The sequence below is a fragment of the Dipodomys merriami genome, unplaced genomic scaffold (genome assembly GCF_024711535.1).
Source record: "Dipodomys merriami isolate MVZ:Mamm:240054 unplaced genomic scaffold, mDipMer1.0.p SCAF_34, whole genome shotgun sequence".
Taxonomy (NCBI): Eukaryota; Metazoa; Chordata; class Mammalia; order Rodentia; family Heteromyidae; genus Dipodomys; species Dipodomys merriami.
Window position 1 is genome coordinate 4,327,431 of NW_027204937.1, and position 23,888 is coordinate 4,351,318.

A 23,888-nucleotide genomic window follows, 5' to 3' on the forward strand; every position below is an offset into this window, starting at 1 on the left:
AAATCACTATTTCAGATATACCATATTGGTAAAACCTTGGGGTTCTTAGAATACAGAAAGCTGGAGAGCCTATGAAATAACAAGAAGGCTAATATATTTCCAGGTTAAATCTGACTGGTTACCACCACTCTGAAGACTATCTTTAACTGACTGGTGAACTTGGTAGTGAATATTTCTCACATCTCAGCAACTTCACATTCAAGAATACATTATTGGAAAGCTGAACACACATTCACAGAGAACGTAGAAACAGTACTCATACCTCTGGGTAGAGAAAGGAATCACAGCCTGTCCTTGCAATGGAATATCATATAACAGTGAAGTATGACTGAAACTCTACGGAGTGCACACCTACCTCTTTTACCACGTGCAACTGCAAATTCTAGAGAGAATGCACAAAGCATTATCTGAGCACATGGAGAAGTTAACAGTAGCAGAGGAGAGAGAGGGAGGGAGTGAGGGAGGGACAGAGAGAGAGAGAGAGAGAGAGAGAGAGAGAGAGAGAGAGAGAGAGAGAGAGAGAGAGAGAGAGAGAGAGAGAGAGAGAGAGAGAGAGAGAAACCTCTAAGAACAATAGCTGACAAAAGGGGCATGTCATCAGTGTTCTCTAGAGAAATAGAAAAAGAGAAAGAAACAGAAAGAAAGAAATTTTATGTATAGAAGTTATTCATACAAGTATAAAGACCAAGTAGTCTTAAGGTCTGCATTCAATGAACCAGAGACCTAGGAGAGCTGATGGTGTGGTTCTAGTCTACAAGCTGGTAGATTCCCAAAACTGAGAAGAGCATTTCAGTTATTAACTCAAAGGCACTCAGGCAAGATCAGTTTCCCCCCCCCCCACTTACTTATGGGAGACTAACTTTTCCCTTCTATTCAGGTTTTCCATTGATATGACAAGGATCACCCACAGTGGGGTGTGCAATCTGCTTTACTCAGCACAATTCAAAGATCAATAGCATCCAGAAACAGCCTTGCAGACTTGCCCAGAGTAAAGTTTGGTCAATTGTCTGAGTGTCCAGTGGCCCAGCCTATTTAAGTTATTAAATTCTAATAACAGGGGTAAGTTTCTTATTTTTGTTTTCCCCCTCGTCCATTTCCTAGTTTAGACCCTAAAGCAGCCCCAGTTTCTGAGCTAAGAAGTTAAGCCTAGACAGGGAAGACTCTGGGACAGGCCTTTTCTTTCTGACCAAAGGAGTAGGAAGGATGGGTCCTATAAGGACAAAGGAGTTAGTTTTCTTAGCCTGGCCCCATGGCTATCCTAGAGATGAACTACTCTCCTGAAGTAGCAGTGGTCACAGGAGTTGCTCAGGCACCTGAAACACTCTGAGAAAATTCTTCTTAATCAGGAAAACTGTTAAAAGGATCCCCTATGGCCTAAAGAATGCATATGTGTGGGAAGGAATTTTCATTAGTTTGTTATTGTTTTCATTCCTTCATTTTTTAAGATGAAGCAGTTGTGGAAAATGTGTAATAGCAGGCAGAAGTTGAAACTCTAGCTCTGTCTTATACCAGGACAATAGGGCCCTGTGTGGGGATGATGAAACCAGAGAAGGTGGTGGGGAAGGAGTTCCTTAAAGCTGAGTATAAAGGCCTGGGCTCACTTCTAAGCTTCATGGGCTAGGATGCGACCTGGAGCCACGTCACACAGGCTTTGAAATTGAGTAATGCAGACTCTTTACTATGCCCCAGATTGGCCACATTGAATAAAATGGACACATTGAATACACCCTGAGCAGTACTGCAAAGGCCTTGAAAATTACAGTGACACGAGTCCAGTCCTCAGATGACAGCTTGGGATTTGTGATTTGAACTATTCTGGGTGCTTAAATAAATTGTCATCCTGCAGATGCTCTTAATAGGACCCAGGGTCTTATAACAGTATTCAACATGTCCGTGATATGACTCAAAATTAACCAATACGCAAAGAACTAAGAGCCAGGAACATCTCAACACATTTCTCAAAGGAAAAGACAGTCAGCAGATACAAAGGCCCAGCTGTTGGGATAAGTAGACAAGAGTGAAAGCAGCTGTTATGTGATGTTCCATAAAATATAAGAAAGTATCTTTGGAGTAAATGAAAAGATAGAAGTTTGGGGTGAAGAAATAAAAACTATTGAAAATGAAATGGAACTCATATAAGTGAAACACATAATAATAGAGAAATAATTCACTGGCTGATAGGATCCCAGTAATGTATTAGACATCATAATCTTGAAGTCAGATCAGGATTGAGAGGCAACAATTTTCTATGAAGAGTTGGACAGAAAGTATATTCTACTTTGCTGCCATAAAATCCCTGCACCAACTCCAACAGCCCTGCAATTGTAACATGAAAACAGCCACAGACAAAATGTAAATGATTAGGAATGGATGTGTTCCAATAAATCTTTATTTACTCAAGCAAGCAGGCTAGGAAATGGACCATTTTCAGCTCGTTTTATGTGGTCAGCAACATCCCAAAGCCAACCCAGACACAGGATAAGAAAAGTGAAGAAAATATTGGCAAACGCAATCTAGCAACAGAGAAAAGGATAGTAGTTCACAATCAAATGCGAATAATAGGAGGCATTCAGTGTAGCTCATCATAAAAAAAAATCAAAGAGCCAAATCCATCTTAATAATACTAAAGAAAATCTGTGTGATAATAGATGTAGAAAAAGGTACAGCCATCGATGTCAGACTTAGCAAACAAAGAATAGTGGGGACCTTCCTTGAAACTCTGCAAAACTTCCACAAAACTCTGGAGCTATATATTTCTATATAAATAAAACTCAGCAATGAGTGAAGAAGAGAATTATAGAGCTTTATAGTGTGATAGAATTTGCTTAAAGTTTTGTTACCTGCAAAACTACCACATATTACGTATCGATAATGTACAAATGGTTTCAAAGGAATAGCAAACATTGAAATAAAACTAGTGGTCTTACCCAGGGTCTGAGAGAAGGCAAACAGGATTAAAGAGTGGCCAGCAAGAAGCTACAGCCTTGCTGTCTATGCTTCCGTTTATTTTTAAAAAGTCTGAATGAAGCACAAGGAAACAATATGATCTAAAGAGCTGAGTTGAAAAAAATAGCCATTTATTATCCCTTATCCTTTATCACTTCTTACATAGTCAGTATTTCATAATTTTAAAAATATATGAATAGTCTCTATATATCAATACAATAATAAAAGCAGACATAGGAATTTATGGAAATGCAAAGCCTGGAGGAGGAAGAAGGTGAGGACTAGGTGGATTTTGTGTGCACACAATGTCTTAATTCCCCAATCACCAATGTTCTAAAGGAGTAACTTCTGGAAGCAGAAACATTTTATACAGTCAGCTGGTAAGGTTAAGACCTATCCTCACTTATAAATTAAAAATAAATAAAACCACAGAGGCAAAATAACATGTTCTATGTCAGAAAGCCTGTGAGTGAGCAGCTGGGATGAAAACTACACAGGTTCCCAAATCCTGAACCTTCACCATGAGAACAATCTTCTACACTGCTCTGCTTTGGAACAGCTGCTCCATTTGCTGTGTAAACAGCAGTATAGACTCATGTGAGGCTCTGGGTAGGGAGATAGTAGGCTATTATCTAACCTCTTATTGTGCACTGCTGACAGTAATGTGAAATGATCTCCTTACTGAATTTTTACCCATTCTTGAGGCAACATCTTACTATGTAGCCCTGCTGCCCTCAACTTCTAGATCTTTCTGCCTCCATCTCTCAAGTGCTGCACCCAACTGTGTTTTTAGATATTCTTAATGCAAATCTTTATATTGTGTTATACATTGACAACTGCTTTCCCTAGTTAAGCTGCATCTTACTCCTTTGTTCATGGTGGCTTTTGTTGTACAGGTTTTTTTTTAACTTTTCCTTGGAAAACAGTGCTTGAGCTAAAGAGAGGAGGAGCCAAATTCAAGAGGGGTCATGAAAGCTGCTGAAATGGTGGATTTCATGAAGTGTCCTCCTTCCTTGTCAGGTGCAGAGCAAGAGCTGTGAGGACACAATTCTCTCTGCTCTGTGCATGCCTAGATCCCCCCAGTGGTTTCTACAGAAGACTCCTGGTTGGCTTAGCATCTCCCTTGGCACCCTACTGAGGACCTATAAGAATAGATCCCCTGATTCTTAGTAGCTAAGGACTAATCGTGTTTTGAGATATCTTCATTAGTGGGTGGAGAAAGGAGAAAGAAACTGAGAAGAGTGAGGCTTTCTTGAAGCTTAGTTATTCAGTTGAATAAACTGTGTGTGTGTGTGTGTGTGTGTGTGTGTGTGTGTGTGTGTGTGTCCAAAGGGCATGTGGTTCAAAATATTTTTTAGTGCAAGGATAGATGTGAGGTTGTAAATTAATTGCTTTCCAATGTACTTGTTTTGCCAGATCACTAGTTAGCAAAACTCTGTCAAGTGCCTCCAAGTTATTTTTATATTCTTTTCTCTGTTAAAAAACAAATCTGAGAACAATGGTCACAGAGAAAAGAGCGCGCGCTTCTAAGTCTCAAAACATGTGTTTCCAGTTTGCTCACATTTAGTAGTTCTAGAATCAGGAAGCCAAGCCACTGAACTCAAGTGAATCTTGATTTCTTTACCAAAATGGGATAATTACACTCACCTTGGGGAGACAGTGAGGATTCATGAGATAACATCAGCCTGGGTTAAGTTCAAGGCAGAGTTCACTTCAGGTTTGTTTTGCTGCCCTCTCCCTTCTGGCTGTCAGGGACTGGATTTGATTTGCAAGTTCTGGCAGCCATCCAGTTTAGACGTGGGTCATAGTAGGTGCTCCAAAATTGTCTATTAGAAACCACAGTAAGCTATCATATTATGCTCATTAAAATGGCTTTTAAAAAAGGAAGGAGAGAAAAATAGCAAGAGTTGATGAAAAGGTGAAGAAACTAGAATTTTGTGCATTACCATCAGCAATGTAAAATGGTACTTGTGATTATGAAGAACCAGTGTGTCAATTCCTCATGCCAATTGTGAGATGTGATCCAATTATTCCACTTCTGGGTATACAGCCAAAACAAATGAGAGCAGGGACTAGAACAGACACCTGTATGCTCCTAGTGGGAGCAGTGTGATTCACATTAGCCCAAAGTAACTCTTGTCCCTTCACAGGTAAATAGATCAGTGAAGTGATATATGGCTAGAAACATGCAATGGAGTATTATTCTTCAGCCTTAAGAAGGAAATAAATTCTGTGATATGCTACAATGTGAATAAACCATAAGGACATTGTACTGTGTGAAATGTCAGTCTCAAAAGAATAAGTACTGAGTAATTCCACTCCTCTGAGGGAGCAAGAGCAGTGGAATTTATAGAAACAGAAAGTAGAATGGTGGCTGCCAGGGGCTGGGAGGAAGGTGTAGGAGAGACTTGATGCTGAATGAGAATGAAGTTTCAGTTTTGCAAGGTGCAAAGATCTTTGTAGCTGGGTGGTGGAGATTGTTTGTGTGACTACAGGAGGGTACTGAATACCATTGAGTGGCATACTTCACCGTGGTTAAAACAGTACATTTTATGTAACATCAACCTAATCCCAACTGCAAATAAAAATTTGAAACTTTAAAAAATGTATTTGTTCAATTGAAGAGCTCATCTGTAAACACAGAGAAGACTAGCGACTCAAGCCTGCCTAGAGCAAGAGCCTTCCAACAAGCATTCTTGGTTCAAGAACAGCCAAAGGCAAGCTCATCTCTGGTGGGACAGGTGATCAGTCAGGGCAGACTACAGGAAGTGAGTACTGAAGGGTAGCCAATGAGCAGACCAGGAGGGCAGGTTTGGTAGGCCTTCCTGTTTTATTGTAATTGAACCTGATGGGTCATGAGGGGAGGAATGAGGAAGAAAGTAAATGAATGAATAGAATAGATGGGCATGTGTCTTAGAAGCGTAGAATATTATCTTGTCTGTTGTGCACATAACAGACTTTCTGTGACCACTTCCCAGGTCCACACCTGCTTCTGGGAACACCCCAGGACCCACAAAATTCTCCAACCCGCCACTCTTGCATGGCCTGATGATGATCTTGCTTGGACTGGGGAAAGTATGCATCTTTCCCAGAGACAGCTGGGTCTGGTACACATGCAGATTGTTACTATTGGTTTCTAAGGTGGGAGGAGGAAGTGTGAAGGGTGGAGGAGCTGTTTCTTTTATCACACAATTAGATGAGAAACTGCCAGGCTTCTCTGGGCAAGGGACCCACCCCAAATAGACCTACAAGGAAGTTTCCTTGCTGGGTGGCCCTGTCTTGCTCAGCAGGGTCTTGAAAGTTTTGGATTTGACTTCTGAGCTCTTCATATTCCTTGGAAAAGGCCTGGGGTGTGTGATACAAGGATGTCCAAACCAGATCCCAAAGACTTTGAGTTCTCTTATTCTATTCTTCATTCATTCATCCATCATTTATTGAACATTGACTCTGCTGCCTCTGAATAGAAATATGCAGAAGAATATATTAAATGTGGTGAGTAGGCCAGGCCCAGGCTCCCTGTACTGGAAGATGTCAAGAAGTTGGCCAAGTATAGGAAAAAAACAAAAAGGATTGGTAAGAACTTCCCTCAATTAAATTTCATGAACCCAAAGTTGCAAATGTATCGTTCAGTGTGAGGCCCTGAGTTCAAATGCCAGTTAACACCCAATAAAGAAATTTCAAATGGAACTATGATGGAGAGGCAGCGAAACACGACAGGACCCACACATTACACAGTACAAATAGGAAGAGTCAGAGGGTAGAAAAAGAGAGAGGCCTGGGACAGAGTTCCAGGTGGGGAGGGGTCCATTTCTTCAGGAGCTCAGAACCCTGTGTGGGGATGGGATTGCAATCCTCATTGTAGAATTTTTGCAGGGTTTTCACATTCGGTTTCTGTGGACTAGTACCAGCCTATATGGGAATCTTAAGGACTTCTCCCTGACTATCCTGGTGGTTTTCTATTTGTACCCTCTTTACATTCAGATTCATTCTCTGAGTCCTCTGCAACAGAGAAGTAGGTCCCCAGGGGCACTCCCTGGCCTCTAGCTGGCTGAGTTTGGCCAATAGTAGGCATGAGCCAGATATTTGAAGTGAGAGGAGAGGGTAGCTTGGTATTCCCCTAGCCTACGGCTCTTCCAGCTTCTGTGCCCAGGCTGTGTTACCAGCTGGGTTCACCTTCCGGTAGACTGCTCCAACTCCACTGAAGGGCATCAGCTGCACCTTGCCTTCTTTTATCTGTTTAGGTCCAGGGTAGAAATGATTGCCCATTGCTGCAATTCTTTTTCTTGCTTATAGTGAGCACACTGACTGAACACTAGTCTGGTGATAATCATTATTTATTGAATATCTGTAGCAGGTTTGAGGCTTTCAAAGCATTTATTTTTTTTTTTTTCATTTATTTCTTGTCCAGTATCACAAGGCTAGGCAGGAATAAAGTCAGAACTCTCAAACCCAAACCTTTGAACTTCAAAACTCATCCTCTATGTGGGTCACTGAGTAGATCTTTTGTCAGGTTCTTGATGATCAGGAAGAGCAGCAGTAGCAGAATCTCTTGAGCAAGTGCAGTTGGATATCCCATGGAGGGCACGTGTGTTACTGAGAAGTGGTGGGGCTTTAAGTTGAAATCCCGGAACTTTGCTGCTCCCATCGTAGTATTAGGAAGAAACAATGGTGGATGATTCTCTAGAAGATTCCAGCTCACCCTGCAGTTCTTCTGTAGAGGGGAACTTAGCCTGTTAAAAGTTCAAAGGATGAGGAAATTCATCCCGCCAAGGCCCACAGCAGAAAGTGCAAGTTTTGTTTTTTTTTTAATAAAGAAATATTTTATGATTAAAAAAATCACTGTGGGCTTGCGTACTGAAGCTTAGGAAAAGGCAGTGGTCAGGAGAAACCACCCAGTTTTCTTGGCAGGGCTGTGGCTGAGACAACTCTTCCCAAAGAATACACAGGGGAAGGAAAGGCAAAACCAAAGGGAGGTTCTAAAATGCCATGACTTACTTTTCTTTTGTTTATTTTTACTGATTGGTCTGTTAGTTGATTGGTGTCTTTGGGTCCAGCTAAATGCTAGTGCCTCTTGGATTAGGAGCTTTGGAGCTACCCTTCCCTAATTCATGTCTTTCTCGTCCTGCGCCCAACCTTCTGCTCAGGCCCATCTGCAATGACTAGCAAGGTAATGCCCTAGCCTTAAACTTCAATAGCTCTTGCACTTTCTTAGAACTCTTTCCCATTCTTACAAAAATGGCTACCTTTACTTTTGGAGCCAGGATCTTTGCCGTTGGGCACTGACAGATGATTCATGCCTATAATTCTAGCTACTCAAGAGACTGATAGGATACCAGTTCAAAGGCAGTCTATAAGACTCATCGCTAATTAACAGCCAAAAACCCAAAAGTGGAACTATGGCTCAAGTGGTGACCTGACGTCTTAAGTGAAAAAACTAAGGGACAGCGCCTAGTCCCTGAATTCAAGCCCCAATTCAGCACAAAATAAAACAAAAGCAAAATAACAGCCCTTTGGAAACATTATCATTATACTTTAACTCACAGCATTTTTTCTGAGCATAATAAGAACTAAGGAACATGAAAATAATTTGTATGCTAAAGCAACATGTATCTGACAAGGCTTATCCTTAATTTCACCAATGCTGAGAAAGTTGGAACCTAATAGGAAGTTCTTCTTAAAAACCTAAGATAGTGTTTCCTGGGAGTCTCCAACTCACCTTGGGATTAGCATCTGAAAATGGGAGATGAGCTACTAATATCAGCTGATTGCTGTTGGCTGAGAATAAAAATGCCCCTTCCTACCCTTCTCCATACTGATGGCTATCATATTTAGTGTCATATTAGCTTCAGATCTTCATTAAATCTTGTGTGAGCACCTTCAAACACATAGGACACACCTGAGGGCCACCAGTGTTCATCTGTGCCATGTGATTTCTTTTCCTCTGTTTGTTCACTGGACACAATGATCATGTTACCATTGCATAGCCCAAGGCTAGGGTTGCAGATCATGGGTGCTGGGATGTAGTTGCCCATTAGCTCCAGTCAGGTGATTTTGGTTGGATCTCAGCTCTGTCATCCACAACAGAGCAAAGGACACAATCTCTCTGATCAAGATTGAGTTTCCTCATCTGTAAACATACAGTGTCCACTTCCCCAGGCTGTGGTGAAGAGTACGTAAAATGGCTTAGCCTATGGAAGCTGCTCAAATATGGTAATTCTTCAACTCCTTGCAAATCTTACCTAATGGTCAAGAATGCATGTAGGCCACAGTTCCTTCAGGAAATCTTTTGTGACCATTTCCTCTGAATTGCAGCAAAATTTCATGGTTTTGCTTATTGTGAGCAATGCCTGCATTGAGCCTTTTCATAAGAACCATGCAGTGGATGGAACACCAAAGACTGGACCGCAGCCACACCACGGTAGAGAACTGCCAAGAAACAGAGAGTATCCACAGCTATCAGGCCAGGAGTGTGAGATGCTCAAACACAAACCTACTTCTGCTCTTGGGAAAATAATGAAAATTGCACTTTTCAGAAGGAAAACAAATGTGGGAGGCTGAAGAATAGCCCCCAAAGATATCAGACCCAAATCCCTGAATATTGTAAAGATTACCTTACATAGAGATAGGGGAAAAGTGAAGAATCTGGAGTGTGAGTGTGTGCATTGTCCAGATTAAATTCCATTGTCCTAAGACAACAACAAAGGGAGATTTGGCACAGATAGAAGAGAAGGCAATGTGTGCATGGAGGCAGAGAGGGAGATCTGACTATTACAGAAGAGAAGAAGGTCATGGACGGGGAGAAGGAAACAGGTAGTACAGTCCAAGAGAGAAGATGCTAAGCTGCTGGCTGTGGAGACGGTGGAACATCCATGAGCCAATGAATATAAGGGAAGGGAATATAATAAAGGGAAAGATGTGGAATCTCTTCCTCAGCTTCAGAAAGGTTGTATTGCCTTCGAGCGCCTTGATTGCAGCATACTGATACTGATTTTGCGCCTCTTCTTCCTGAAAGGAAGAAAACAATTGCGTGTTATTGTGAGGCCCCAAGTCTACAGCTGTTTGTTACAGTGCAAATAGGAAGCTATTACGAATAGAAGTTGCAGAAACAAAAAGTAAAGATGAGGCGTGGCACTGTTGTAGATGCTTGAACTAACCCTGTGGGAATTAGCCAAAGCTCCCAGTTCTTGTCCTAGTCACTTTACCATCTGGCTATTTCAGCTTGGGAAAATTGAACTGAGATTTCTTCATCTGAAAACACAAGAGAATAGCTACCTGGCAGGGGCAGATGCTCAATAAATAAAGTTCACTTTAGTAAAATTTCATTTCCTACATCCATGAGCCATTTTTTGCTTCTGTGGTTAAGAACTTCTTGTTGCTGCAGAACTTTCTGGTTCAGAGAAATGAATGCAGAGGGAGATCTAAGGTTTCATAGAGCTCTGATCACTGACTGGCTGTACATTATTGGACTAGTCTTATAAATCTGGAGCCTGGGCTTCCTCATCTGTATTATGAGGCAATAATGACATTGATCTCATAGAATTGTTATGCAGATTATACAGGCTGATGTATTTCAGTATAGCTGGTAAAGAGAAATCACTCAATCTAATATTAGCTGAATTAAATTATCTTGCTCATATTTCCATTTAACAACAGAGGGAAACTGGGCAATGGTGGCTCATGCCTGTAATCCTAGCTACTCAGGAGGCTGAGATCTAAGGATGATGGTTCAAAGCCAGCCTATGCAGGAAAAGTCTGTGAGACCCTTGTCTCCAATTAACTGCTCAGAAAAAACCAGAAGTGGTGCTGTGGCTCAAATGGTAGAGCTCTAGCCTTGATAAAAAAGAATCTCAGGGACAGTGGCAGGCCTTAAGTTCAAGCCCCAGGATCAGCACGCGCACACACACACACACACACACACACCTACACACACACACACACACACACACACACACACACACACACACACACACACACACACTCCCAAACCCCAAAAAACAGAGGGGAAAAGTCTGCAGGTCTGAGACAGGGAGCATTATTGGGCTATTCACTACATGAGAAGCTGTAGCTTGGACTGGCCTAAACCCTCTCTTTATATGGCTGAGTTTCAGCTCTTGTTAGCAGTTGACTTCTCAGGAAAGTGATCCTCTCTCTTCCAGAAACCAGAGGTGCTAGCCTGGAGAAAAGTCCCTCTCCCTAGAGGCAGTTCAGTTATGACTTTTCACAGGCAGATTTACCAGAAGGCTCCTGTGGGGAAGAAAGGAAGGGATCTTCCCTTCGAGGGCTCCAGGGGTGGGAAAGTCCTTTGGCCTTCCTGGGCCAGCCTGGTCTCAAGTCATTGCACTCTTCAGAGTTTCTGTCAGGCTGAAAATGCCCTGCCACCATCAGCCTAGGAAGAGGGAAGTAGGGTGTTTTGAGTTTTGCCCTCCCCTTTCTGAAAAGTGAACAGTCCTTTGACTGTTTTTTAGAAATCTTAACCCAAACTGTGTGTGTGTGTGTGTGTGTGTGTGTGTGTGTGTGTGTGTGTGTGTGTGTGTGTGTGTGTGTGTGTGTTTGGATAGGGTGACCACGTGGAGGAACACTGAGGGCATTTTGACTTTGTTAAGACAGTGACACTGGGCCAGAGCCAGATGGCTCCAGAAATCAAAAGGTACAGGTTCACAAGCCACGAGGGACTGAGAGAGACTTTCTTCCTATCTCCTCCAGTGTGATTTATGATTGTGCAGACCTAGCGGCTTGTGTCTTCAACTTCATTACTTTCTTCAGAAATAAACAAGGATTTTACAGCTCCATAACCTCTCCGAAGTTTATTTACTTTCCCCTTTCTGCAATACGGGCTACATTTGTTCCCTGGGAAAGTCTCTTCTCTAATTATTTTCACATTTCAAAAGCTTTTGTTTCTTCTCCTTCCTCCGAGATTTATTTTAAAAAATGCTGATGGTGGATTTGCTTACTGCAGGCAAAATGATAGCATAGACACTCTCTCCTGGGTACACAGGAGGCCTTGGCCAAGGCCCTCCTGTCTTTTCTTATAGGGTATAACCTGCTAGAAGGAAATAGTAAAACCCTGAAACAGGATTTGGCTGGCTGGCTGGCAGAAAAAGATGTAAATTGATAAGGAGGGAGAATCTGCTAATCTTATGCAAGGGACCTTTGACAACATAGACTTTGTGAAACTTTGCTGATAGAAAGGGGGCTTGGAAGATGTACATTTGAGTTAATTTAGTTTAGGATCTAAACTGAAGCATAGACTGAAGTTTGGTGCCTTGGATAGACTGAAATACTTTGATTTTTTTAAATGTAAATAGGCTAACATATACCATTTAGCATCTACCTGAGACATATAATGGTTTGTTCTGAACAGAAGATGTGGGTTACTCTGGTGTCTGTATAGTTTGAAGGCTGAAGAGTTTCTAGAATAATAGCAGTCTTTAAAAGTCCAGCATGAGTGGCTCATGCCAGTAATTCCAGTTGAAGAAGGCTGAGAGCTGAGGATCACTCTGGTCAGGAAAGTCCATGAGAGTATTATCTCCAGTTAAGAGGGAAGGAAGGAAGGAAGGGAAGAAGGAAGGAAGGAAGGAAGCAAAGAAGGAAGGAAGGGAGGAAGGGAGGGAAGGAGGGAGTAAAGGAGGGAGAGAGAGAGAAGAAAAAGGAAAGGAAGAAAGTAGAACTGTGGTTCAATTGGTGGGGTGCCAGCCTTAAGCAGAAAAGCTAATGGACAGTGTCAAAGCTCTGATTTTAAGTCCCAGTATCATTGTGTTTGTGTGTGTGTGTGTGTGTGTGTGTGTGTGTGTGTGTGTGTGTGTAGGTATGTGTGTGTGTGTGTGTGTGTGTGTGTGTGTGTGCGTGCGTGTGTGCACGTGCATGCGTAATACCAATCCTGGAGGAGACTAAGGCTCATAAGGATGGTGTGCTGTTTGGTTCTCATGACATAATATGGCTCTAAGTTTCTTCCTTGTTTCTATACCCTGTATGCCCCCAACCTCTCTGTATGACCAAGAGCTCAGATCCATGTGTATAGTCTGACATTTGAAGTTCTAGGCCTGTCTCTCAGCACCTCACATAATACCCAACAGGAATCCTCAATACAACCTATCCAAAATGAGATTCTTGATCTTATCCACTCTGCTCTGTCCCAGAACACCCCACCTGGTGATGAGTGCCATTATGTACTGAAGCTGCTTTCAGACATCCAGACTCCTACTCTCTTTGACAAGGCTAGAGTTCTACCTATCCTACATTCCTGATCTCTCCTTAATTTCTTCTCTCCCTCCTGTTGCCTCCCATGGAGAACAAACTACAGACTCGTGGTTGGACTACTTGCAAATCTCCCTCCAATCCTCCCCTCCCTTTTTTCTGGTCAGCTGTGGGCTTGATCTCTGGGACTGAGCTCTTCAGCTCAAGGCAAGTGATCTACCACTTGAGCCACAGTGCCACTTCCAGTTTTCTGGTGGTTAATTGGAGATAAGAGTCTCATGGACTTTCCTGTCCAGGTTGGCTTCAAACCTAGATCCTCAAATCTCAGCCTCCTAAGTAGCCAGGATTACAGGTGTGAGCCACCGGCGCCTGACTAAATCCCTTTTTATTTAAAAAAAAATCTTGTTATTGTAAAGGTAGTAAACAGAGGGGTTCCAGTTACATCAGTCAGGTAAAGAGTACATTTTTTTTCTGAACACCATCACCCCTTCCCTCACTCTCTCCTAGTTTTTCCTCCTTCCCCCACCCACAAGTTTTACAGTTCATTTTCAACATAGTGTCTGGTGAGTACCACTGCTGCATTTTCACCCTTTTACCTCCATTTCTATACTCCTCTTATACTCCCAAAGACAGATAGATGAACAAACCTGAAAAGAGAAGACACAAATAACAATGAAGAAACTTCTGGTTTCCATTCCCTGCAGTTCATTTCAATAAATATTATTTTGTATGTTCAGAGCCACATAGGCATTGCACCTTACTGTTACATCCTCCTTTGGTTTCACAGTGTGGGAATGCCAGGAGTCCTCTATTCTACTAGCATTATCTGCCTGGAAATCAGCTATGCCCCATCACCCCACCATCCATATAAGCTGACTCAAGCCTTCAGCAAGCATTAGTACTCACACTAGAGACTCCCACACTTAGTATCCACTCAGTGCTCAGGCCCACCGGTCCAGATACTTAGCAGGCTATTCCCCCAGATACACAACTCATTCTTCCCTGCTTTGTGCTAGTCCCTTGACTTGGATTACTCTTCTGCCTCCCACCTAGCCAGCAAAGAACTGTATATCCTTGAAGTCCCTTTTCAGACATGAGCTCTACCGGGAGACATTTTCAAATTTCTGTTCTCCCTCCCAGTGTTTCTGAAGCATCTTATACTACCTTTCCACTATATTTTTGCTCATTGACATTCCTTATCTCCCACCTGTACTTCGGGAGAGAATGATCTGAGATGTTTCTATCCTTTCTATCTAGCATACGATGGCCTAGAAGAGGGGACAGAAATGGATGTGGGAGTTGCTATTAAACTCATTTCGAGGGAAATTCACTCTGGGATGTACCTGGGGTGATGTTTCTTGCACTTTTTGGAAGACCAAAAAACAGAGTTCAAATGCTGGTCTAGGGATGACTCTGGCCAGGGCAAGAGCTGCTCTCATAGACTGCATCTGGAGTCCCTTTCAAAGTTCCCTTTTCACAATAGAAAAAAAAGGAAGTCACATTATAGTGAGGGAGGGAGGGACTGGGAGAGAGTGAGGGAAGAGAAGACACTGTACAGAAGTAAATGTACTCATCACCTGATTCATCTAATTGTAATCCTTCTGTACCTCACCTTTATAATAACAATAAATTAATTAAAAATGTAGAAACAAGTCATATTGGCTCTCACTTAGAAGTCCCGGTGTGCCTAAAAATGACCCCCCTTTTTTTGCCTGATGGTATATGCCTTATACTTTATCCAGGAATAGGGTGTAAAGTGGATACGAGGTTTTGCATTGTCCCCTCTATCCAAGATGTGAATGAGTCCATGAAAATTCTTGGACCTGAGCCTTCATTGTTTGTTGAAGTTCACTTCTTAGAGAACCTGCTGTCTGCCAGTTATTATGTAGTTGCTGTGGATATGAAGGTAAGGGAAACAGCATCCTTACACCTTACAAGAGCCCTTGACCCAGTGTCAGAAGTAGGGTTTGGGAGAAAGTTGAGAGCTGGGCACAGCCAAGTCCTAGCTGACTATCATATAGGGCTTCTGTCTCTCTAGCTCAGGTTTCTTGCCTGAATGACAAGGACCCACACCATCGCTGTATTTGCAGTACAGAGTTGGGAGCACTTGCTCTAAGGAACCCTAGATCAAGGTTAGTAGTACCTGTAGAGACCTAATACACTATCTAGCACAAGATACTCAAATTTTAGTTGAAAAAGTACAAGTAAGTTAATAGCTTCTGTACTTAGCTGAAACCATTGGGGCAGGGCATGAGTACCTACAGAACACTATTGTGCTTTACCTTTGACACAGTATGGCATATGGAAGCACAGCTAACAAGACCAATATGGCTGCTAACAAGATGAGGCCACATGACTGAAAACTGAGTGTGGAGATGTGGTCTGTTCTTTTTCTTCATTGGACAGGGGAGAGGTTTCTGTTTAGAGGTGCTAGAAATGGCTCCATGGAGGAAAGAAAATTGGATCCTGAGAAGCTTCCCCTGGGAATAGAGTATGCGTCTCTCAGCATCATTCTGGGTTTTGTCTCTTAGAAACACGAGGACTCAGGGAGCAGACCTGATGTTGTAGAGCCCGAGAGACAAAGCAAATGCCTTCAAGGAGTCCACAGCCACTTTTTTTTTTTGTCATTCTTGGGGATTGAACTCTGGGCCTGAGCGCTGTCCCTCAGCTCTTCAGCTCAAGGCGAGCGCTCTACCACGTGGGCTACAGCGCCACTTCTAGTTTTCTGGTGGTTTATTGGAGATTAGAGTTTCACGGACTTTCCTGCCCAGGCTGGCTTTGAACCGTGATCTTCAGATCTCATCCTCCTGAGTAGCTAGGATTACGGGTGTGAGCCACTGGTGCCCGGCCCACAGGCACTTTTTAAAAGTCATAATTGCAATAGAGGGCCCTGACACACGCAGTCTTGCTCTGGGTGATCATATGAGCCTGTGTATGTTTCCCACTTGATGGGTCATAAGCTATCTGTACAATGAAGGATATGGGTTATGTGTGACCTGTGGGCTTTCCTGTTCTCACACTTGTGAAATTAGGTGAGGGACTGCCTGGGAACTTAGTGACAGATTCCATGTCAGGACTATTTTTTCTTTTCCTAACAGTTAAAAACAAGACACTGCTTTGATTGCCCTCTTATTCTTGGCAGCACTGGATGTGTCTAAGTTGCATGCTTGTATATAGAATGTTCCAGAAGAGCTGCTTGGCTTTCTAGATACTTCCTTTGAGTATAGTCACCAGGATATGTAAATTTAGAGCACAGAAATACAAGACCGGAAGCACAAGTATCTATATGGGAAATAGACAAAATTGTTTATAGCTCAAATTGTAAGGAAAATAGTACTTGGCTCTTAGAGTTCATGTTTATGTTTCTACCTCCCAATACACATACAGCTGATCATAAGATCAGACAATCTTCCCCCCTGAGCCCTATCCCACACAGACATAGAAGCATATACAGACACCCAAATGTTCTGTGTGTTTCATACACGGACATGCATTAAACATGAAAAAATTTTATATATTCCATTCTCCAAGCACATATTCAAGACATTTAAGTTTTCTCTCTAGGTTGCCTCTGTGGATAATAACATAGTAGGCAGAACAATAGATTTCCAAATATTTCTCATGTCCTTGTCCCTGAGTATATTATGTGAGTATATTATGTTACAGGGCGAAGAGGGATTAAAATCTCAGATGGCATTAAAGTAGGTATTACCATCCTGGTTTATCTGGGTAGATATAATATCATCACAAGTATAATCACAGGTTTCTTTAAAGGTAGAAGAGGGAGGCCAGAGTCAACATCCAACTGAGTGATGGGATGGGATAAGGATTCCACCAGCCTCAGGAGGCTTTGAAAATAAAGAAAGGGACCTTCAGCCAAGGAATATGGGCATCCAATAGAAAAGGCAAGAAAATGGATTATTCCTAGCACCTCCAGAAAAAAAAACAAAACATGTGGCTTCCCGGCACCTCAATTTATGCTTCATGAGAGCTATGTCAAGCATCTGTCTCTGGAACAAGTCATTATTTTGTCTTGTTTTAAAGCACTAAGTCCCAGTAACTTGTCATAGCCCTTACAGTATACAAATATCTGCAGTGATAACATACCCACTCTTGTTGAGTCTCTGATCTAATGGAAGAGACAGATGCATAACCAGTTGCTAAAGCAGAGTAAAAAAAGCCGAACTAATATAGAGCCAAGCTACTGTGAAAAGCCCATAGGAAAAATTCCTATCCTACACGTGGGTGTGAAGGGAGATTTCCTTGTGCAAACTTCTCAGGAAAAAGACTGTGCCCGTACATACCAGGCACCAATAAATGGCCATTAGAGATAGAAAGGAGGGAAAGAAAGAGGAAGAAGCATGAAAGAAAGGCCCAAAGTAGGACCTGTTAGATAAGTAGGAGTTGAGATAGCTGGAAAGAAGGCAGGGTAACTGTTCCAGGCAGAAGTGGCAGCAGGGGCAAAGACCTGAGGGCTATTTAGGGAGCCAAACAAAGTTTATCTTGGCTGGGACATAGTGCCCCATGGGGAATGGGGAAAGATGAGTCGAGCAGGCACAGATCATGAGGGGCCTTATCAGCTATAATTAGATATCTGGCTTGTATTCTATGTGCAATTGGCTCCAGTGCTCTCTCGTGCTCTCTCTCTCTCTCTCTCTCTCTCTCTCTCTCTCTCTCTCTCTCTCTCTCTCTGTCCTCTCTCTGTCCTCTCTCACTTCTGTCTCTCTCATTTTTTCTCTCTTCTCTTAGTTATACTTTAATCTTTTGGATAGAGTTTGTGTCTGACATCACTGATGACAAATAATGAAAGCCTTTCATCTTGTCTCCCAGGCCATACCTCAGCTTTTTGCTTCGTTTGAATTACACTTTAGGATCAATCATTGGAAGCAAGGTGGAGTGGCCCGCAGGAAATAAGTACTGGATCTGTAATAACAGACAGGTAGTTATAGTTACACTGCTCCACTTACCAGCTAGTATTTGACCTGTGTATTTCCTAGTCTATAGTCTGCCAAATGGGACCAGGATAATGCATCCTTATGAACTTGATGAAGGTTAAATAAGTTAGTCTCCAAAAATTCTTCCCAAGTACTAGTATATACCGGAACAACCCAACCCCCTTTGTATAGGTGCTGTCAGCCAGCCATAGCTATTATGCTGATAATCTCCTATATCCCTCCAGATCACACCTACCTCTTTGTGTCTACATTGTGTCCACATGGCTAAGCAGGATTGGCCATATCAATAAGCAGTGTTGGCTTCTAGCTTCCAATGAGACCCCACTCTATAGGGGGTAACAGCAGGAAAGGCAAAAGAGGAAGATGGGCAATGAATTCTAGGCTCCTTCCTTTCAGGTTACTGGAGTTCCCTACTACTCAGTTCTTAGTTGGCCTCTGCTTACAGCTACCTTCTGTTTACAGGAGCTGCTGCTTCTTGCCTTTGAGGACTGGGTATGGCAATGGTCTTAAAAATGTCTCCTAGTAACTTAGTGTGAGTGTTCTCTCTGTTTCTTATTGGAACCTGGACTCAGATAACTCCTTAAAAAAAACATATCTAGACTACTAGCACAACAGACTAACAGAACCTCATCCTATAAAAAAGCTCTTGAAGGTCTGGGAAGGTGGCTCAGTGGTAGAGCGCTTGCTTTGCATGCATGAGGCCCTGGGTTCGATTCCTCAGCACCACATAAGCAAAAAGAAAAAAGCCGGAAGTGGTGCTGTGGCTCAAGTGGTAGAGCGCTAGCCTTGAGCTGAAGAGCTGAGGGACAATGCCCAGGCCCAGAGTTCAGGCCCTGCAACCAGCAAAAAATAGAAAAAGAAAAAGAAAGCTCTTCACCTTCTGGTTAGCCCTGAATATCTAAAAAAGTGATTGCCTTGTCACAAGATAACTTCTTTGTCACACTGCAAGATACTGAAAAATTTCGAGGAAATAAGTTTTGTAGACAACTTGGCCATTCTCCAGACTAGAAAAGGAAATCAAAACAAGGTGACCAAATCAGAAAACTGAGGTTTTATGGGTTCCTGGCAATTCTCTGGAGGCCGAAAGAGTGTCAGACAGTAAGTGCCGGTTAGTGTCACACTGCTCACAGGCTGACTGTCTTGTTAGGTAACTGAGCACATATGAAGTATCAGGCCCCCATTCTCGGCAGTAAACACAGCTACAAACAAGATAGGCAGAAGACAGACTACCAACAAACAAACTAACCATACCATTGTACTTATTGTTAAGTGTTATGGGGAGAATGAAAGAGGTAGTTTAGATATAGAAGAATTTGAGAAGGGGGGCCAAGTTAGATTCCTTGGGTAAGGTGGTCAGGGTAGGACCCTTGGATGAAGTATTTCTTAATTTAAATAAAATGAAAAGAGCCAACCACAGAAGAATCTGGAAATGTATTCTGTACAGAGGAACAGCCAGAGTAAAACTCAAAGACAGAAATGAGCTCTCATATTTCAGGCATTGAAAATAGGCTAGTAAGGAAAAGACAGGGTCAGAAGGTGATCAAGGTTAATGTGATGATATTTTGGAGTTTCCCTGAACAGTGCCTCATAAGAAATGATAGATATCATCCCTTCCTAGCATCTTCTATAGATTGAAGACCTACTGCAAGGTATAGGAGAAAAAGAATCAGTGATTTCTTCATCTATCTCTAAGAAGCTTGTTTTCTAATCAGTAGAAAAATGTATTTGTAGTAAAAATAAGTCAAGCAAAATAAGATAAATGAAATGAAAACAAGAGAGTTCTTTGGAGATGATATTGGTATAGACATAGAATGGATATAGAGGCTGATGCAGACAACATGAGGATATCAATGAGGAAAGACAGCCTCATCTTTCCAGGCTATTATGGTTTGGACCTGAAATATCCCCAAAGGCTATGTGGCAAAGGCTTGATCCTCTGCCTATGTTGTTTTTGAAAGGTGGTACAAGTTTTAGGAGGTGAGACTCAGAGGAAGAAAGCATTTTATGTATAATATTTTAAAATGTCAAAGAAATGGAAGGACTGGGAAAAAATTATGCTAAATGAAGTAAATCAAACCCAGAGAGAAAAGGATGTATGTTTTTTCTCACATGTTGAAGTTAGAATTCATCTAGAAATATGTAACTATACGCTTCAAGGTGGAATCCAAGTATACACAATTGTATTAAGCAAATGATGGCAGATTCAGGGAAGAAACCAAATGATGTAACTCCTTAGAAAGGCTAACTCACAGTCCAACAAAATAAACACTACGAATCGAAAGTGAATGTGTGAAGAGGAAGGGGAAAATAGTGAAATAAGGAAGCGGGGGGACAAGAAAATGCAGCTATAAAATTGAATGCAGTTCTACACCAGAAACCTGAGGAAAGGCATGGGGTTGGAAGGGATGAGGGAGAATGATGAAGAGTGACAATGACCAAGATTCATTGTATACATATACTGCTTGTCGAGTGGCAACTCTTCTGTACAACTACTTAAAGATAAAATATTTTTTAAAAAATCTAAATCTGAAGTGAAGGGTAAACAAAGGAGGAGGCTGCAATGCTTGGTAAGAAATGTATGCATTATCCTGCCCATGTAATTGTAGCCCCCCTGTACAGTATGTTCTCAAATAAAATAAAATACAATTAAAAAAAATCTAAATCTGGTGCTGGTGGCACATACCTGTAATTCTAGCTACTCAGGAGGCTGAGATCTGTGGATTGTAGTTCGAAGCCAGCCTAAGCAGGAAAGTCTCTGAGACTCTTATCACCAATAAACTACCTTAAAAAAGCCAGAAGTAGATCTCTGGCTCAAGTGGTAGAGCACTAGCCTTGAGCAAAAAAAAAAGCACCCAGACCCTGAGTTTAAGCCCCAGGACCAGAACAATAACAAAAACTCTAAATCGGAAACAAGTAGAAGGTTCTGAAAAATGAAAACACTTAGATACCAAAATTGGGGTGGCAGAAAAAGACAATTTGCAGTCAATAAAGATGTTCACAATTTCTATTAATGAACTCTCATTTGATTCTGTGCTACCTCATTGTCAAAACTGATCACAGAATCATTCTAATCACAAAGTTCTTCTTCCAATGATCTTCTGATGGGCTTCTGTTTGGCAAAGAAAACAAAAATGGATCTATGCCATTGAATAGAGTTTTCGTGGTTTAGACCTGAACACTTTTCAAAGCAGGGTTTGCCAATCATTCATTAGAACCGGAGAAAAAGAGGCCAGTAATATACTATGGGACATGTGATTTTGAGCAATGTAAGTCTTCTGGGTTGAATTAGTTGCCAATTATGTCATAAAACTTACCAGGGAGGAGGTAAAAACTAAAACTTGAACTATTTTAAGTCCTGTAGACTGTGAGAGAATTGTATTTTTGTAGTCATTGGCCCAGTCAGAAATGTGGCTATTAAGTCAGCCTTGCTTCTAATAATTAGATAGAAACTCATTAATTGAAATAAAATCCTCAGCCAAAGAGGAGCTTATTTCCTTCTGTGTGACTGTATGGATCAGGGTGGAACACATGTGTGCATTCTTATCCATCCATGATAGATTAGAATCAGTGCTATCTATGTGGCCCTGCGTCACACCAAGGGAGCCTTACAAAATCCTGGGTGATTGTGGTAACCAGGGGAAGGTCACAACTCTTCCCAGAAAGACAGATTGGGATGGTAGAATCTTGTCTTATTTATTTTATACAATATAAGGACTCAAAAGTGTTCTGACAACCAGGGAGTGAGTCCATTTTGCTTTTGTCTGAAACAGTGGAAATGATTTGCATCTGAAGCATTTGGAAGTGAAGTGCCTGGCCCTAATATCAGTCCTGAGACAGCCCTGTGTCCTGCAATTTGATGAAAAGATAGCCCTTACCCCCAACCCCTCCAAATCATCACAGAGACAGCAACCTTATAGTATGGAGCTTTGGAGCCCAGATTTCAACCTGGTCAAGGTCTCAATTTATTTAAAGCCCTAGCACCTTCCCCCACCCCTTTTACCCTATTCCCCCCCCCCCAGGCATAGTTTGGAAAGTCCAGGGGCTGTGGAGTGAGAAAATATGACTCCTCTTCTCCTTCATTGGTCTTCAGGTGTTTTTGTTTGTTGGTTGGTTGGTGGTGGTCAAAAAAGCAGGTAGAAATCACAATTGAACTTGAAACCCTAAAGGGGGCCAAAATGAATCACCAATAACTAAAAATAGCTTGTTAGAACAAAACCTAGAGTAAAACTTCAACTGCGGTACCTTCAGGCAATTATGAACATGCTTTGTCTGGTTTCAAAGCCCCTAGGGAACCTCCTGTTGATGGAATCCTCATGATCCAGCCACCTGCACTGGTTGCCTGGACAGCTCCTGAGCCCAATGTCTGCGGCTGTGAGTAAATATATTGATAGCCTAGCAACTTGGAAAAACCAGAGTATCTTAGTCTGGTTTTTTTTTTTTGGTTTTTTTTTTTTTGCATCCTGTTAACAGGGGAGCAGGTTTAAAGATGGGAGCCTGAAGGTATTTTCAGCCATGCAACAAAGTTCTTGGGAGAAAAAGCAGGAATTGATTTCCTCCTGGTTTTATCTGCCCCTTGAGAGTCTGTGATGGTTCCATTAAGACTTCTGGTATACTCCTGAAAGTTGAAATGTTCTCCCTTTGTTTAAAATCTGGAAGCCAATATTAGTCGTTTTCCCCTTCACCAATAACCTAGTCCAAGGTGCTTTGCTGGGTTATGAAAATGGAGCTGCTTAGAACATGGGTTGCATCCTCCAGATACACACTGTGCAGACAGGAAGATTGACCACAGACTTGGTATCCTTGCCATTTCCTTTCCTCCTGCCTGGAAGCCTTTGGTTCCCTGCCTTCTTAACCCCAACCACAGCTGAGTGGTCCTCACCTCTGTACCTGTCATCCACCTAGCATGTGATTATTTGATCTGCTGTTAGCTCTTCAAGACACATTCCACCAGTCTGGAATGGTTCTTGGCAGATAGCAGGCATCCAGACATGATTGGTGGAATGGATGGGTGAAAAGTAGAGTGCTCTAAAGCCTAGCTTTCTCAATGCAAATGTTGCCTCTACTGTTTGTGGGTTAAATGAATCTAACTGGTTCGTTTAGCTTCCCTAGAGCCACGTTTTCCATCTGTAAAATGGGAATAAGATTTACTTCACAGTCTTATGAGAGCAAATTCTTATTCTTTCTTATCAAAATACCAGCAGGTAAAAACGGTGATTAGGGGAAATAGCAGTAACACACACCTACTGAGTAACCACTGTGTTCCAGACATTAGGAACAGGGAAGCTGTCTGCTGCCAGTGAGCCCCCTGTCTAGTTAGGGAGACAGCTGTACCAACATATAGTAGGCTGTCCTCCTAGTTAAATGGGTCGCTAATCGCACAGGACTGGGGTATAGAGTGGATTAACAAGGCAGAATTTGCAGAAGTAATACTGTGGATCATGAAAAACAAATGGAAAGTCAGATTCTAAATCTTTAAGGTCTCATTAAGCCTGCTCTAAACATTTCCAATATCTTCGTACTTCTCCTGCCTTAAACCTCCTTTCTTCTGGCCAGCTTGTTAATTATCTCCATTTTTTTGAGTTACATAAGTATCTTGCTTTACTGTTTACAAAGAGCTTCCACACATCATGTTTGATTAGTTTCTCCCCCACTCTCTTCTAAGACACATGGAGCAGGTCATTAAATTTCTAGTTCATGGATTAGGAAACCGAGGCCCAGAGAATCCCCAAGGCTGACACTACATCTGTTCAACTCCCACAATCTGTAAACCCACCATAAACCAGGAGCCTAGCA

General features: G+C 42.0%; 1 long non-coding RNA gene across 1 annotated transcript in view; it reads left to right on the forward strand.

The window, feature by feature from the left end:
• LOC138803315 (uncharacterized) overlaps positions 1 to 22,444 on the forward strand; it is a 151,994-nt gene extending 129,550 nt beyond the window's left edge. Inside the window, exon 3 of the long non-coding RNA XR_011364931.1 lies at positions 22,377 to 22,444. This is a non-coding gene — a long non-coding RNA (uncharacterized lncRNA). The remainder of the gene's footprint in view (positions 1 to 22,376) is intronic.
• The last annotated feature ends 1,444 nt before the right edge of the window (positions 22,445 to 23,888 follow it).